Source organism: Centruroides sculpturatus, unplaced genomic scaffold (assembly GCF_000671375.1).
Source record: "Centruroides sculpturatus isolate CEXI.00-Female unplaced genomic scaffold, Cexi_2.0 scaffold722, whole genome shotgun sequence".
Taxonomy (NCBI): domain Eukaryota; kingdom Metazoa; phylum Arthropoda; class Arachnida; order Scorpiones; family Buthidae; genus Centruroides; species Centruroides sculpturatus.
The window spans coordinates 36,159-49,970 of record NW_019384969.1 but is presented as its reverse complement, the minus strand read 5'-3'; the positions used below and the strand labels follow the sequence as shown (position 1 = coordinate 49,970).

At 30.5% G+C, this 13,812-nt stretch overlaps 1 protein-coding gene and 1 pseudogene across 4 annotated transcripts in view; one reads left to right on the top strand and one right to left on the bottom strand.

Moving 5' to 3' along the window:
- The window catches only part of LOC111632568, a 74,713-nt gene that overhangs the window by 35,720 nt on the left and 25,181 nt on the right, over positions 1-13,812 (top strand). The window contains exon 1 of one of the 4 annotated variants that reach the window (XM_023377038.1): positions 4,402-4,527. The exons of the other annotated variants lie outside the window; for them this stretch is intronic. The gene's annotated coding sequence lies outside the window, so the exon portion shown is untranslated. Of the gene's footprint in view, positions 1-4,401; positions 4,528-13,812 lie in introns of those variants that run through there. 4 annotated transcript variants of the gene reach the window in all.
- Positions 4,743-7,248, bottom strand: LOC111632572 (annotated as a pseudogene).

Here is a 13,812-nt window from a genome sequence, read left to right as displayed (position 1 = left end):
TCGACCATTTCTTTCCTTCCAGAATATTCTGAATTCAAAATTAAAATTAATTTATTCTTAATTATTAAATTTTTCATGAGATGGTAGAATAACTACCTACTTCTAGCCAAATTAATTTATATATAATTATTTACTAACCTTATAATAGCTAAATAATAATTTGGCAGTTTGTTTGGGAATTAATATGCATGTTATAATTTTTCAAATAAAATAAAAATGCATTAATCAATATTAATAAAAAAAGTAACTGTTAGAAAAATTTTTGTCAACTTAATGCCAGTAATTAATGCCAGTAATGTCTCTATTATTACTTTTAAGAAATATATTGATATTTCTTAAAAATAAACAAGCTTGGTCAAGCCGATCTCATAGCATGCTCCACAAAAGCAAATCAAATATTAATTTTGTTTAAAATAAATTTTATAAATTCTTAAAATCAAGTAGAAAATGTTACACATGCATGTGGACATGCACAATAAATGGATTGAACGGAACATAACACTTAGGTAATGAAAGTGAAGTCATTGTGCATGCGCATGGATATCTGACAGATGGACAACGATGCCTGACAGACAAAAGTCCTAACATAAGTACTTCATCATCACTATAGTGGAGTGTGCTAAAAACTGTTTTGTTAAAATCAGTTCAGAGAAGAAATTCTTTTTTGAATTATTTCAACAAAACTGGTAATCATAAAGTTAAATATAATTGAAAATATTTTTTTAATGAATCATGTGAAATACTGTTCTAACTGGATTTCTGGAGTTAAAGGTTTAATGAGTGTGTGTTTAAATCATAAGGCTTGCTTATAATAAATTTCATAAGTTTTTTATGAAGAATATTTTAGGATTTTTTTAAACACATAACTAATTTGTTTGATTACTGACACATTTATTTCACAACTTCAAAACACATTGTACATTCTTACTAAGAAAATGATATATATTCTCTGTATGTATATAAACAATAGTGGAATGAGTTGAAAAATCATCTGAAAACCATGGAAGGCCATGGATGTAGTGGCACCAGTTGATTCAACAATCAAGTTTTATAGTTATATAGTTCTAATTAACTGCTTCTCAGCAGTTAATTAGAACTATATAACTATAAAACTTGATTGTTGAATCTTAATTAAAATCCATGAAATTCAAAAGATATTAACTTTTTTGTTTATTATTTATAATTCTTGTTTGTTGCCATAGCAACAATTTCAAATAATTAGAATAAGAAATCCATTATCAGTTTTATTAAACTAACTGTGCTATTGCTTTAAACCACAAGTTCTCGGACTTATTTCGACTACTGCCCACTTTGAGATTAAAAAAAAAATCTAGTGTCCCCATATTTTTTAACTTACCTTTTTTACCTTACCATCTGTTGCATATCTTAAAAACAGTTATTGCAAATATAATGTTTAAACATGCATTATTATATGGGTATTTCCATTAATATGTATCAAGTCCTCACGTACCATGTAATCAGTATTTTTATATTGTAGTTCATAGTAAGCTGATATTTACATTCTCTGTGTATTAAAATTTTTAGTTCCAGTTCTTAATATTATTGTAACATTGCAGTGTTCAAGGTTATTTTCTATCTACCCATATGCAATGGGTTTTGTATTTTACTGTAACTGGACCGTTTCTTATAATTGTTAATATTGTATAACTTTTCAACTTGTCAACTTTGTCTTGTCAACTTTTGTAATTTTGGTTATTAATAATTTCTGATGCAGTGCTCTGAGGTCCTAAGAACTTCTTTTTTACCCTTACTTTCCCCCTTTTCCTTTATACTTCTCCCTTCAGAACCCCTCCTTCAACTTTTCTCCACCCCTTTCTCTTCCTAGTGGGCTAAGTTTGCAAAAGCAGGCAGCCCCTCTTCCTTTATTATTATTATTATGTTGGGTTTAGTGAGTTATACTCGGTTTACACCGGTGGCTGTGTACTATGCCGGACCAAAGTCAAGGAATAGCAACCAAAACAGAACTAAAATTAAATGTGTGTGTCAGTGTCTGTATTCAGGAATTTCCTAACAATATGGCATGTATTCAATATAGTGGCCTTCTGTAGTGTGATGTATGTATTTCTATTCAGTTGTAATGTTTCCAGGCTTTTGTGTAGTGTGTGTGGTATCACACCTGTACAGAAGAGAACAACAGGTACAATAAGCACTATTTATTATTATTATTATTATTATTATTATATGGATAGGATAGATAGGATGTGACCCATCTCTGAGATCAAAGAATGTTTTAATGAGAAGAAATAAAACTCATATTTAATCACTGAGCCTTCTACTGCTCCCCTGAAAGCCTCCAGTGCACACAAGGGGCGTTATTGCCCACTTTGAGAAAGGATGCTTTAAACAATGAACGAAATAGACCATTGAAAAGTAATTGTTGACAGATGGCTCAAAAATCCAGGAAAGTCAACACATTTCATAGTAAAAGAGCTACAAATTTTCCAAAATACAGTGGATGGAATGTTAAATCAGTATCATAAGACATTGATCATTTCTTGAAAGTGATGTTGCAGTGGAAAATGTGGTGGTAGCAGTTCACAACTTGACCAGATTTTTGATTTTTAACTTGAACATATTTTGATTTCAACTTGAACATATTTGATTTTTAGAAATGACTCTGATTATCATCAGAGTCATTTCTAAAAATCACAATATGTCAGTGAAAGATATTGCAAAAAATGTGAAACTAATCAAACAATAGTTAAAAGTGGGTTAAGCAGTATGCAAATACAAGATCATATAAAAAAAAAACAGGAAATACCTAAATTGACTGAAAAACAAAAGAATGTAATTAATGCTTACATAGCATTAAAAAATAGGAACATGAATGGAAAACAGCCGTAGGAATTCTTCTAAACTTTGTTGTGCATTTCTTTGAAAATGCAGAGTGAACAAGCTGTCAATTGTTGGCGTTGGGTCTGAAGTCAATAATACAGACCCAGATTGTGAAAAAAGTTTTATGTAACATATTTAGGTATGTATCAGTATGAAATATGTCCTATATCATTGTTTGTGTGCTTTTAGAATGTAATTAAAACTAGAGCTGAAAAATTCTGTTCTTTAATTGTCAAGAAGAATGCTTGTTTGGTTTTAGATGATGAAACATACACGAAGGCTGATGTATCAACATTTTCAGACCTGCTATTATACAGCAGAAGGAGTTGTTCTTCCAGAATCTCAAATTTCAATTGGTATTGAAAAGTTTGGCTCAAACTATCTGGTATGGCAAGAAATTTTCCAGTGTGGATTGAAGGGTTTGTTATTTATGACAAAAGGAAATATTAATGCTGAAATTTATATTAATGAATGTTTAAAAAAGTCTTCCTTTTTTAAGAAATCATGGTGGCCATACTTTGTTTTGGCCAGATTTGGCAACCATACAATATGCAAAATTTGCAGTAAGTTGGCTAGAACAGTATAGAGCAGTGTTTTTCAACCTGTGGGTTGCGACCCCCAGGGGGTTGCAAAGCCTTACACGGGGGTCATGAGTAAAAGAGAAAGACAAGTGTTTGTAGGTCCTACACTACGATAAAAAATCTACAATTTCAATGAGAAGGCTGTGCCTGTTTATTTTTAAAACAGTAGACCTCCCCTATAAAACAGGTTCATATAATGCAGATTCTTATATAACAGCGAAAAAATTGCGACCGTATTCATATAAACATGCTAAAAGAAACTCTTAAAATACGGTAAAACGTCATCACCGACTCGTGTTGCGACAGGATTGGTCGAATCTAGACCAATAGCGGATATTGCACAAACTGTTGAATTTAAATGAGCAGCGGACCTACTAAAAACCATTTATTATTTAATTCTTTCTAGACTGCATATTGTAATATCAAAACGCTTACTAAAACACCTTTTCTTGCAGCCGACGCTTTATTATAACAACTTTCAAACGTTTTCGGTCTTGTTAAAAGACCTTTCTCAAGAAAATAAAATTAAATAAGTAACAAAATAAACAACAAAATCGTAAATCGAACGCTTAGTACGAATAACTGTTTTTTCAAATCTTTCAAACTCGCTTATAATCCGTTGTAAATGACGTCAGTGTAAGCGGAAATATAAAAAGATTAAGTATTTATATTTAGACAGTTATGTAATCTTTTTATATTTCCGCTTACACTGACGTCATTTACAACGGATTATAAGCGAGTTCGAAAGATTTGAAAAAACAGTTATTCGTACTAAGCGTTCGATTTACGATTTTGTTGTTTATTTTGTTACTTATTTAATTTTATTTTCTTGAGAAAGGTCTTTTAACAAGACCGAAAACGTTTGAAAGTTGTTATAATAAAGCGTCGGCTGCAAGAAAAGGTGTTTTAGTAAGCGTTTTGTTATTATTTAATGGCCATAAAAATTATATTTATAGTAATGATGTCTCCAAAGTTCAGCAAATTTTTCGTAGAAAAGTGATTTATCAGGAAACACACGCTTGCCGTTCAATGCGTTGCTTCGTGACGAAAACAAGCTTAAGCAATGGTGTCGTCGAATTGTGCACACTTGGTAAGTAATTCTACAATTTTTTGTTTATAGCATAGTTTATATTGATTTTGGAAATATTGAGTCAAATTAGTCTAGAATCAGTTAATTTTATGGAAGAAAACCTTTCAAACAGCCGTAGTCCGTAAACTGCATACATGCTGGACTGTGATTGGCTCGTGTATTTAAGGACTCTTACAACATGAATTTCATTAAAAAAATGGAACGTATGTACTGTGTTATAGGGTGGTCCACTGTAATTTGTCGAAATGTGGTTCTATTTTTGAGAAGCAAATAACTAAATCATTTTTTAATTGAAGCCTATTTCTCTTTTTAGTTTTTATATCCACCATACAAGAGAACGTTAATTCACATAGATAAAAAGTGGCGAATGGCACTAATAATTTTAAAGCCTCCCTTGCCAGTTCTGGATACATTTGTTTTCTCTTCATACAGAAGATGTCAATATTTTGCGAATGAAATTCCATTTTAAGCATGCCATCAGCAGCTAAATCTATAAGATTTTCTTTCATCTTCATGGTTAGATCAGCCAGTTGTACTGACATATCCATGAAAGGATTTAGTATCCACCTATGTCCATTGTCAGCTTCAGAGTCCAGTTTTGGAAAGTAAGTTAATAGTTTCTCTTCCAAATTATGCAAGCTCTGTATCATGCAAGGGATGTGAGAACTTACTACCAACACTTGATCAATTGCAGTTTCTTCGACAATCTTCTGAACACAAGGGAAAGACTCATATATATTTTTTTGCAATGACGTTGACCACAAACAAAGTTTTGCAAAGAATTCTTTGATTTTATCCTTAGCTGTCAGAATGTTTTCTTCACTCCCTTCGAGTTTTTTGTTTAAAATATTCAGGTGGCTAAAAAGATTAGCAAGAAATGATAATTTTAGGACCCAAACAGGGTCACATAAATAATTTGCATATTCAGATTTAGCACCTTGTAAAAACATTAACAATTCAGCTTTCAGTTCTAAAACTCTTGTCAATACCTTTCTTTGGATAGCCACCTGACCTCTGTAAGATAAAGGAGATTTTGATGGAGCAAACCCATGTCTTCATGAATGATTCTGAACAGTCGGGTTTGCAAGGCTTTACCTTTAATAGAGTTCCCAATTTTGATCACCTCTTTAAGCACGTCATTTAAATCAGAAGGTAAAATCTTGGCTACCAGAGCTTGTTGATGAAGAAAGCAGTGTGTCCATGAGACATTTGGCATTATTGATTTTAATTTTGCAACGAGTCCTCTTTTTTGTCCAGTCATAGCTTTAGTGCCATCGCTACAAATGGCGATACATTTTGTCCAATTAGTCTTCTAGTTGTGAGTGCTTTCTAAAAATATGTCGTACAAACACTGACCTGTAGTGTTTGCAGAAAGTGCTTTGCAAAATAAAATGTCTTCTGTGATACTTTCATCTGCTTCAAAGCGCAAAAATATCACAAACTGTGCACAATCTGAAACATCAGTAGATTTGTCAAAGACTGCAAAGCAAAATGTGGGCTCTTCTTTAATTTCTCGACTACTTGTTCTCGAATGTCACTGGCCACATCGTTTATTCTGTGTTCAATAGTATTGTCAGAAAGTGGTATGCTTTTTAGCTTGTTTGCCTCCTGCCTACCTAACATAATTTCAACCATATCTAGGACTGCTGGCAAAATAAGATTTTTGGCAGCTATATGCGGCTTCCCTGCTTTAGCGACTTGGTATGCAACTCTGTAACTAGCTAACAATGCGTTTTCATTGACACTGGATACCTAAAAACAGACAAAAAATCAGAAAATCAAATAAATAATTGAGCAATAAAAAATATTATTTTTAATCACTAAATAACAATACTATTTTATTACCTGAATTATAGTATTTTGCTGCTGATTAAGGGTTTAAAGCTTACATTCAAAAAAATCCAGCGGTTTATCAGCTGCTTTGGAATGTTTGGTTGACAGGTGAAACATAAGCTTTGATGGTTTCATACTCTCACATGATAATACATTGCCGAAAATTACACATTGAGGTTTATTATTCATGACAGTAAACCCATATTTCAAGTAATTGTCGTCATAATGTCATTTTTTTCGGTTTTGATTCACTTCCGTGAGTCACTGCCACTTGTACCAGATATGGAGGGCTGCAATCTTTTGAGGAACTTATCCATTTTATTCTCGTGCGGAGCAAAGTGCAAAGACAATACAATCATGTCTCTACTTGTTGGCACACTCAGATAACTGACGGAAACAAAAGAAAGCGAGCGTACGTTACTGCGCGGGCAGTGCGAGGCGCATTCGCCTCTAGCATGCCCATGGCAAAGTTACTATTTGCAGGGCTCTTGCGACTTCTTTGCACAGTACAATTGGTTTTTCGATTGATATTTAGGTCTCAACAGAAAGAAAATTAAATACGTAGTTTTTAAAAACACTGACATAGTTTTAATATTGCCCTGGGGGGGTTGCCAGAATTTTTTAACTTGTAAAGGGGTCACGTATTCAAGAAAGTTGAAAAACACTGGTATAGAGTGGAAGGAATGGTGAAACTAGATCAAGGTAATGCTGGGTAACAGAATTGGGACTAAAAAAAGGCAGCACCAGTGTTGTTCCACCTAGTACTTTTGTACTAATCTAGTACCTTTTTACTTGTTCCAGTATCAAGATACCAACACCATTTTCCTAGTACTATTCATGAAATCCTAATACCTTTCCTTTCAGTTTAGTAACTTTCAAAACATTCATTTTTATTCTATATTTCTATATTTTTTTACTTTGGCAGTAAATAGATGTTTTTATTGCTTCCTCATTCAAATGCAGTAGTTGAACATACAGTAGAACCCCTCTAATCCGTCACCTTTGGGACTGGGGGTATGGTCGGAACGCAAAAAAGGTCGGATTATCAGAAAAAAGTAAAATAAACAATCTTCTCCTTTGTCTAGTCTTTGTAGCACTGCTAATTTTTCATTTAATGAAAGAGTAACGTTTCACTCCTGACATGTTGAAAACACACACAAAACTGTACATGTACACACAATGTAAAACATATACTGTAACGAACACAGAAAAACGCCACGGACGGTGAGTCACTGACGAGTCGGGACAAGTTTCTCGACTCCGACCACGATCAGATTAACCGGAGTGACGGACTAGCCGAGGGCGGACTAGAGGGGTTCTACTGTACTTTTTTGCAATTAAATTTAATAAAAACTAAACAACAAAATTGAGTTCTTACCGATTTCTGTGAAGCACTGTTATTAGCAAAGGAACTACTTAAAAGCAACAACAATAAAATTTTACACTTGGAAACCATCATCTGCTTCAACCATACGAAAACATTCTAGTGAGGAAGATTCTGATGATGATGATCTTACCAGTGATTTTTCAATGTGATAATTTTAAAGTTTAGTACAAGGGTGTCCAACCTTTCTGTTTCTCTGGGCCACTTTGGAAGAAGTCATGGAGTTCTGGGCCATAATAAACTTGTGGTCCAATCCTTAAATATAGGCTACTTGTATATTTAAGGATTTACATGTCTAGATTATAGTAATAATTATTAAAACTTTATCACAAAAAAGGATATTTTAAAAAATTACTTCTACAGACACTTTCAATTTTTATTTAGAAAGAGACAAATTCATTTATTATAAAGGAGACAAACAAACATTTATTTGACAAACACAAATATTTGTTTTATTTGGGTCTCTAATTAATAAAAAAATTACAAAACACCATTTTAAAGTGCATTTTTATTCAACTAATATATTTATAAATAATAGATAGCCCAAAAAAGTAGCCAATGCGCCAAATGATATTTTTTACGCCAAACTAATAAAAGAGTAGCCAAATCTTGCAATGTTGGAAGGAATACTAAATAAAGCTGAAGTTGGGACTCAAGGGATTATAGACCCGAAAGGACGAAAGGTAAAGAAGTGAGGAAGGTTGGAAAATTAAGGGCCAATATGTGCATAACAGAAGGCCTATTTAACCTTTCTCACTGCTTTTTATCTTTTGGCCTTTCTCTCCTTTCCCCGTATTTGACTCTATACTCCTTTGAGTCACAACTCCAGCTTTATTTAGTACGTCTTCCTCATTCACACATTTCCAAGTATTTGAAAATATTTCCTTTCCACTCATAAATAAAATATGTATAAAGGTTTACAGCTTTGTGAAACACTTTTTTTTTTTTTTTTTTTGAGTTTATGCCGTTGAAATAAATAAAAAAAATTTGTCAGTTTTGTTTACATGTTTATTGGGCCGCCTGCGGGCTGCAGGTTGGACACCCCTGGTCTACATGTATCCATTCAACTACTCAAAAATTGGGTATACGTAAATAAGCACTTCACATAGAACCAATATCCAGCAAGAAAATATAAAACTACACGTATCCTTTTAAGTCTTGGCAACTACACACTGACTGAGGCTCCTTGTCACCAAAATATCTTTAATTTCTTCCTTCTTACTCAGTATAATGTATCATCTGTAAAAGAATGTATAAACATCAACAAAACTCCTATTAGACTTGTGGGACACTCTACTTATAACATGAACAATGTTAACATCTATATCAACAATGTAAAACAGGCAAAAAGTTAATTTGTGAGTTTTGAAACAAAAATTAAGAAATGAATAATTGAAAATTTATTGAAACTAATATAGTTCTAAAAAGTATTTAAAAACTATTTTACAAATTAAAAATTTTTTTATTAAAGTTTTCACATGTGTATTTATTAAATATATATTGTGGAGATTAACTTTAGTGTTTTATGACCACAATATAAACAATTTTGCATGTAAAAGTTTTAATTCATTAAAGCTTATTTTCTAAAATTTATCATTTCAGAACATAATTAAGACAATATTTAAATTAATGATAATTTATAAGTTATCTAACTTTAAAAATCATTTACAACTCATTTTAAACTTAAAATACTATATGATTAATTTTTATATATTAATTTAGGTTTTTAAGTTATCACAGAAAACATTTTCTACAAATGGAGAACAGGTTTTAACAAAATTACTTCATAATAAGTTTCCCAAGGCTGCTACTATAAAAGTATCTGATATTTCAGGTGAGATTAAATTTTAGTGCTTTGATAGAGACTAATTCAAGTCTATATCAATATTTTTTTCAAACTTCTCTTAACTGCGTACAATTATAAGAAATACATTTTGCTCATGATCTACACACAGAATAAAATGAAAACAACAAAGTTTTTATCAAAAACAATTTTAATGTTTAATACAATATAATACAACATTGAGAAAAAATTTACAATAAAAAATGCAAAAATTAAAATAGGAAAGATTTTATGTAATGTGATGGATGTGCTTGAAATTTGCAATGGCAGAAAATTTAAACTGTACTTTTAGCAGATAAATTTAAATTTTATTAATTCCTAGTTATTATGATGAAAGAATAAACATAACATAATTATATTGGTATAAACATTTTGCTGAAATAAATTGATAGTTATAAAAAACCAACTTTATTGGAATAATGTTTAATATACATATCATGAACATTTTTGGGTCTTTAAAAGTTCAAAATTGTTCGATTAAATATATTTGCAGTGAAATTTATTTGAATCACTTATACAAGACTATGTGATTAGACATTATGTACAGAACACAATTATTTATATTTTAAAAAAAAAACAAAACAAAGCAAAACTTTTAGATTCTACACTAAATATTTCTCTATATAGCATAATGAATTTTGATTTACCTTATTTACTTGCATATAAGACAAGGTTTTTATTCATTTATCACAGCTTCAAATTCCTAGGTCGTCCTATAAATGTGGGCGAAAGATTCTTTGCATTTTTTCAAATAATTTTTGTGAACCGTGTATTTGCATTTTTTCCTGGATGCTAATCCTCTTGTATTTAAAAACATAAGTATTTTATCTGGATTGTTTGAATCATTCTTGCGTATTGTCAGGAGTAAAGCAATAGGAAAAGCAAAGCTGTTGAATTAAATTCCAAATTGAAATTCCGAAATCACACAGGAGCACAATAAAAGTTTTAATCCATTCCCACGTGAAAACAAATGATTATTTGGAAATCAGAATTTGGAGAAACTCATAAGTGTAATTGATGGATAGTGGATTCGACTGTTAAGAATTGTCCAACTTTACATGAACAAATTATGTTGTCGATTTTACCAAATTTTTCTTTAAAATTTAAAATGCCAGTAATTTTTGCGGAACAGTATGTGCATTTATGTACATTTGATAAAATTTAATTTGTGATTAAACAAAATAAAATTAGAACTGTATTAATAAATGTAATTTTTTTAATTTTGATCTTTAAAGTCACACCTCATCCTATATGCAAGGCCATCTTATATGCGAGTAAATACGGTATTTTTAATCAATATTAGAAATTTATATTGTTTGTAGCACATGCAGAAACCATTGCTCTAATGTAAAGTATGGATTACATTTTTTAATATTCAACAAATGGTTTATATTAAGCACTTTATATTAAATATATAGGATATTCATAATATTTATGTACATGATATTGAAACAACAATTTTTAAATATATCCTATGGAAACTAATGATAATTTAGTTAAAATACTCCTCAAACCTTTTAACCAGAGTGCTTCTATTTTTAGAAGTGCACTGGTTAAAAGGTTTGAGGATTATTTTATTTATATTTATCAGTGTGTAATGAGATTGGATAATTTAGTTCTAATGTGAAAGTCATTTTTGTACTAAAAAGCTTAATTACTGATAATCACATCTTAGGCTATGTAATGTTTGTTTAATTAATTAGTTTTAGTCTTGGCTACTCAAATTATAGTATAAATACAGAGCCAGCCCTACCATAGGATGAATGGAGCAGCCACTCCAGGCGCTAAGTCCTAAGGGGTGCCCCAGTGGTAAAGAAAATTAAAGGAATAACTATTTTTTTCACTTTTCGATATTTTAATTGTAAGTGTGGGCCAGTATGTGAATTGTCTTATCTGTTGAGACGCGCTTGAGTCGAGTGTGTGGTTGGGGTTCCACCCCTGGGCGCCATAATAGGATCTCGCTCCATCCTGAAACTTGCCTCAGGCTGGCACTGTATAAATACGTGATAAATTATCATGATAAAAATGAATTTGCAATACAAAATATTTTATATAAATTTGAATATAGTGTTAAAAATTGCATTTTATTTAAATATATTAAAAATAATTTTAATATCAGAAACAAAACTTCTTGTAAATGAAATTTTTGCAAATTTACTAAATTTGTAATCATTTTTCTGAGAATCTAGTCTACATTTATAAAGAAATTTTTGTAATTGAGTGACTTGATGGAAAAAATGATGTATCCTACATTAGGAAGTTCTTGAGAAAAAGAAGAATTTGTGTTTTATTTCACCAACACTTTAATATGTAATGTTTAATTAAAGTAGGTGTACAACCTGTGGCACATGCAACTGAAGCATGAACGTGTTTTAAAAGATGGATCAACGATGCACACATTTTAATTTGTTAATAACTTTTTTTAACAAGATATGATATTTATACTAAGTCCCACAATTTTTAAATGTATACTTGATAGAATATTAGTGATGACAATCATAAAATAGAAAATATATGGATTTTTAAAGAAAGCTAGTCCAAATTAGCTTTTATGTAAAAAAAACAGACTAATTTATTATTGACATTTAAATTGCTAAATCAGTTAAGGCATGCTATTTTGTAGGATATAGATCAGATTTTTTGCATGAATGAGCTGGTCTGGATATGCCAGGCTTGCCTTACTATCAAGCTGCCACATTGCAAATTTGACCAACCCCATGATGGACATATGAAAAACACCCTCTTAATGTCTACAAGGCAAAAATAGTTTAAATAATGATTTATATATATCTAATAAAAATTGAAATGGTTTAATATTAAATCTATAAGAGTAAGTTTTATAAAAGCTTTTCATTTTAAATATACAATTGATAGGTGGATGTGGTTCCATGTTTGAAATAAGTATCGAAAGTAAAGAATTTCAAGGTAAAAGCAGAGTTCAACAACATATGATGGTTAATCAGGTAAAATAAAATTTATAGTTTTAAAATAATTTGAAATCAATATTTAAATTTTACTATATTTTGGAAAATAATTTTATAGAAAATCTGTGATTAAACAAATTAAATAAGCTTAAAAATTTCATTTATATCATATCAATACATGTATATATAGGTTCACTGCCAATTTTCACAAGTTAAAAGGATTGTCATATCTGATGCTGATCTGAAAATCCTTTTAACTTAGACAGAAGACACTTAAAACTCTTATGATTGTCAGACTTGCTTATTAAATGGCCACAGATGGCATTATGTGTAGTGTACATTCACTTGTATTATCTATATTGCAGTTATGATTATCCCTTTGTTCTATGTGATTTTTAGCTTATTTTATTTACACTTAACTATAGCTAGGATCAAATGTCAGTGATATCAAATATAAACACAAGTATACTTTAATAAATAAAATCTAACCTGGGAATAAACTGAATAAACAGAGCACCTTTATATTATATTTTTAGCACTTTCATATTATTTGTTTGTTTAATTAATTTGTTAAGTTTAATTTTCTATACGAGCACTCTCTTTGGGGAACTTTTTAATTTTTAAATTAATTCTGTTGCATTTGATATGCTTATGTTTGTTCACTTTATTTTAAATTTGTGTACTTCACTGAGGAAGGCCTATGACATTAGATCAAAAATATTCTGATTTATTAAATTTACTGCTGGAGTTACAAGGTATTCTGTTTCACTTTAAAACAGAGTATAAGCTTAATTGAAGTTTCTGGAAGTCCATTGTGATTTAGAAACATTGAAGGCATCTAAACTGTACTAGTCTGTCAGTAAGAATATAAAACTGTAATAATGACATTAAATATGTTCTTAAGTAATTTGATAGGAGATCTGTTCAAAAAATAACCAAACTTTATTTTTTTACTTTTAAAAAATCAATTTTTCAAAAATATTTCCTCAAAATTGATGAAAAAAAAACTTTATGGGTTAATTGTACATAAATAACCCCTGTTTTTTTGGCCTGGACCGCATTTAATCAGAGACAAAGCTTTTATTCGTATTCTTTATTTATTTTCTATGCATTTCGGGTGCAATATTTTCTTGTAATTTGCACCCCTCTTCAGGATTTTTACATTTCTATAAATTTGGTAAATTTAATTATTACATCGGTAAATTACTACAATAGTTATACAATGGTTAACTAACCTGTTTTAAGTTTTAGATCGACATCTGCCCAGTGTTGATGTTATGTCCCCTAAGGCATTTTTAGAC